Consider the following 4,778-nt stretch of genomic DNA (forward strand, 5'->3'; position numbering starts at 1 on the left):
GTAGCCGTTTATTTCTTCTTCTTGTCTGATTGCTATGGCTAGCACTTTTAGTACTATATCAAACAGGAGTGGTGGAAGTGGGCATCCCTGTCTTGTTCCCATTCTTAGGGGAAATGAGTTTAGTTTTTGCCCATTGAGTATGATGTTGGCTGTAGGTTTGTCGTAGAAGGCTTTTATGACGTTGAGGTATGATCCCTCTATTTCCACTTTGCTGAGAGTTTTTATCAAGAAAGGGTGTTGGGTTTTGTCAAATGCTTTTTCTGCATCGAATGATTTGATTATGTGATTTTTGTCTCCCAGCTTGTTTATGTGATGTATCACATGTATTGATTTGCGGATATTGTACCATCCTTGCATCCCCGGAATAAATCCCACTTAATTATGGTATGTGATCTTTCTAATGTAATGCTGGATTCAATTTGTTAGAATTTTTGTGGGGAACTGATATAGGGTTAAGCCTCGGACTGACCTGTGGGCAAAGTCATAAACAATTCCCAGCTTAGAGAGCACAGTCCTCTTAGCATAATTAGGCTTGACCTTGTATAAAGCTCCCTAGATCTTACTCGGGAAGCTAATGGGCTGAGGGAAGTGCAACAAGAACAAAAACAAGTGAAACTTACAAGAACAAAAACAAACGAAACTTACAACAGTGTAACTTACTGTGTAACTATGGAAACCACTACCTTGTTTACCGCTCACTATAAAATAAAGGCTCAGCTTGCCTTGGGATCCTCTCTCTGTGGCCTCAGCCAGGCACAGGGAAGATCCACGGAGACTAAGGAAAGCTAGAGAGTTCTGAAAGCTGTCTCTGTGTAAAACCTTCTTCGCCGACTCCGTCCACACCTTTGGGAACCCCTGGACCCCATGGGGCTGGACCCCAGCATTTGGTGCCCGAACAGGATTCCCCTAGGTAAGCCCCCCCGCACTCGGGACGGATAGGACTCCACCGTAGGGTGCTGCAGACCCCCCTATAGAGGATAAGTAGGGTAAGTGGGTGGATAGTACAGAACTTAGACTGAGAAGATGGGCCATACTGAGTCTAAGGAAAGAAGACTCTGTATCGATCTTTTAACACATGTTTGCTACCAGAGGAGTTAAGGTTTGTTCCAGTCAAACAGAGCGTTTTTTACAAGAAGTCTGTTTATGGTTTCCTGAGGAAGAAACTGTTAATTTAGAAACTTGGACTAATGTAGGAGAGCAATTAAAGAATTATTACAGATACCAAAGATCTGAAGAGATCCCAACAGATATCCTTTCCCTCTGGAATTTAATTTATGACACCTTGGCACCAGAGGCAGAAACGATTGAATTTTCTCAAACTTTAAATAGTCCCTCTGCTCCACCTAGAGAGGACACATCATTATTGTCTCCAGTTCAATCTAAGAGTGATTTAACTATGCCTACTGATCAGAAGGAGAATAAATATCATAAACATGACCCTTGGTCCTTTCCAGTCAGTAGAGAGGAGAAAAGCCCTCCCATTCAAAACAGGCTCCCTAAATTAGAAAGGAAGCCTAAACCAGGTCCTCCGGCTCCTATGAGCTCCATGTCTAAATTTCAAAGGGCAATAAGAGAAGCAGAGGCTAATGGAGATCTTGAATTCTCACTCTGCTTCCCAGTTGCATATGAGAATGAGTTTGGTGAGGACGAAAACCCCACCTGGGAGCCTATACCTTACAAAATACTTAAAGAATTAAAATTGGCCTGCTCTGAATATGGACCTCTAGCTCCTTACACACTAACCTTGGTAGAAGCCCTAGCCAGTAAATGGATGACTCCTTATGATTGGTCACAGGTTTGTAAAGCCTGTCTCTCAGGAGGCGATTACTTATTATGGAAAACTGAATATGATGATCTTGCTAAGAGAGCTGTAGCCACTAGCAGAAATTCCAGTGGAGAAGTAACCCTAGACATGATATTAGGAGAAGGTGATTTTATCACGGCTCAGGAGCAAATGTATATGCCCAAAGAGGCACTTATTAAAGTAAACAGTTGTGCAGTAAATGCCTGGAAATCCCTACCCTGTACAGTAGGAAAAACAACCACCCTTACAGAGGTTAAACAGAAGGTCGAGGAACCGTATCCGGATTTCCTTTCTCGCCTCATTCAGGCAGTCAAGAGAGTAATCACTAATGAAGAGGCAGCCGATATCCTAATCAAACAACTGGCTTTTGAAAATGCTAATAATACCTGTCAGGCTTTATTAAGGCCGATTCGCAGAACGGGAACTATAAATGATTCTATAAAACAGTGTGCTGATGTAAGTCCAGCATTTATACAGGGTGTAGCTATAGCTGCAGCTCTCAAAGGGGAGACATACCCTCAATATGTACAGGGCATAGGACAAACCAGTAATAATAAAAGAAATATAAATTGCTACTCTTGTGGTCAATCTGGACACTTTAGCAGAGAATGCCCAACTAAAAATAATAATACTCAGGCTTCTCAACAGCCTAGAAATACATCAGGGAACAATATTACTCCTCCAAAAACTATTTGTCCCCGATGTCAGAAAGGATTTCATTGGGCAAAGGAATGCAGATCGAAATACAATAAAAATGGTCAGCCTTTAAATTCTACAAACCTCTCCCAAGGAGGATCTATCCCATCACCTCAATCGGGAAACTTGAGAGGGGGCCAGCCCCAGGCCCCTGCAATAACAGGGGCATCAACTCTCAACACTCTCAACCCCTTTGTAAATTTCAATCAGTCAGTAACCTCTTCAGGGCAACCCAGGCAGTGCAGGATTGGACCTCCGTTCCACCACCCACGCAATACTAACCCCAGACTCGCAGGTAACAGCCATTCCTACAGGTGTGTCTGGGCCTCTGCCTGAGGGAACACTAGGCTTAATATTAGGACGGAGCTCCACCTCGCTACAGGGGATCTTAGTCATCCCAGGAGTTATTGATGCAGACTTCACAGGAGAAATACAGATTTTGCTTTCCCCGCCCACCACAACTATACAGATTCAGCCCAACCAGAGAATTGCCCAATTACTCCTGTTACCAATACATAAAATAGGGACAGCTATTACCCAGGAAACCAGAGGGGCTGGAGGCTTTGGATCTAGTGATGCAGCATTTTGGATACAAGAAATCCATGCTGCTAGACCTACAAAAATTTTACAAATTCAAGGAAAACCAATTGAAGGTCTTTTGGATACAGGAGCAGATGTTTCCTGCATAGCAGGGAAGGATTGGCCCTCTTCGTGGCCCACGCACACCACCCCCACTTCCCTAATAGGACTAGGCAAGGCATCTAATGTAAAAAAGAGTTCTCAGATTTTAACTTGGGCTGATGAAGATCAACATTCAGGAACATTCTGTCCCTATATAATTACAACTATCCCCTTTACTTTATGGGGAAGAGATATCTTGTCTCAAATGGGAGTTCTGTTATATAGCCCCAATGACAGAGTAACATCACAGATGGTAGACATGGGATTTAATCCAGAAAAGGGATTAGGAAAATAAAAGCAAGGAAGACTATATCCTATAGAAGTAATACCTCACACTCCTGGACAGGGACTTGGATATCAGGATTTATAATTGGGGCCATTGCCCTTAGGACTGCTGACCCCATAGTCTGGAAATCATCACAACCAGTATGGGTTGAGCAATGGCCCTTAACATCTGAGAAAATATCAGCAGCCCGACAATTAATTGATCAGCAATTAGCAGAGGGACATATAGAGCTATCAAATAGTCCCTGGAACACACCCATATTTGTAATAAAAAAGAAATCAGGCAAGTGGGGACTTTTGCAAGATCTAAGGGCCATAAATGACACCATGGAAGATATGGGCTCCTTACAACCTGGATTGCTCTGTGGTGAAATGTTCTGAAGATGTCAATTAATTCCATCTGATCTAGTGAGTCATTTAGGATTGATGTTTCTTTGCTGATTTTTTTGTTTATAGGATTTATCCAGTGGTGTAGTGGAGTATTAAAGTCCTCTACCATGACTGTATTGTTGTCAATCTCTCCCTTGATATCTTCCAGAAGTTTTTTTTATGTATTTGGGTACTCCTGTATTGGGTGCATATATGTTTAACAGAGTTATATCTTCTTGTTGAATTGCTCCCTTTAGTATTATGAAGTGGCTTTCCTTATCTCTTGTTATGGCCTTCACTTTGAGGTCTAATTTGTCAGATATAAGTATTGCTCCCCCAGTTTTTTTTTTAATTTCCATTCACCTGAAAAACCTTTTTCTTTTTTTTTAATTAAATCTTTATTGTTCAGATTATTACAGGTGTTCCTCTTTTTTCCCCCCTATAGCTCTCCTCCACTTAGTTCCCACCCCACCCTCTGCCCTTACCCCTCCCACTGTCCTCATCCATAGGTGTACAGATTTTTGTCCAGTCTCTTCCTGCACCCCCACACCCCTTTTGCCCCAAGAATTGTCAGTCCACTCCCTTTCCATGCCCTTGGTTCTATTATATTCACCAGTTTACTCTGTTCATCAGATTTTTTATTCACTTGATTTTTAGGTTCACTTGTTGATAGGTATGTATTTGCTGTTCATAATTTGTATCTTTACCTTTTTCTTCTTCCTCTTCTTAAAGGATACCTTTCAGCATTTCATATAATACTAGTTTGGTGGTGATGAACTCCTTTAGGTTTTTCTTACCTGCGAAGTTCTTTATCTGACCTTCTATTCTGAATGATAGCTTTGCTGGATAAAGTAATCTTGGTTGTAGGTTCTTGCTATTCATCACTTTGAATATTTCTTGCACACTCTCTTCTGGCCTGCATAGTTTCTGTTGAGAAATCAGC

The sequence above is a fragment of the Myotis lucifugus genome, unplaced genomic scaffold, assembly GCF_000147115.1.
Source record: "Myotis lucifugus unplaced genomic scaffold, Myoluc2.0 scaffold_21, whole genome shotgun sequence".
NCBI classification, from domain to species: Eukaryota; Metazoa; Chordata; class Mammalia; order Chiroptera; family Vespertilionidae; genus Myotis; species Myotis lucifugus.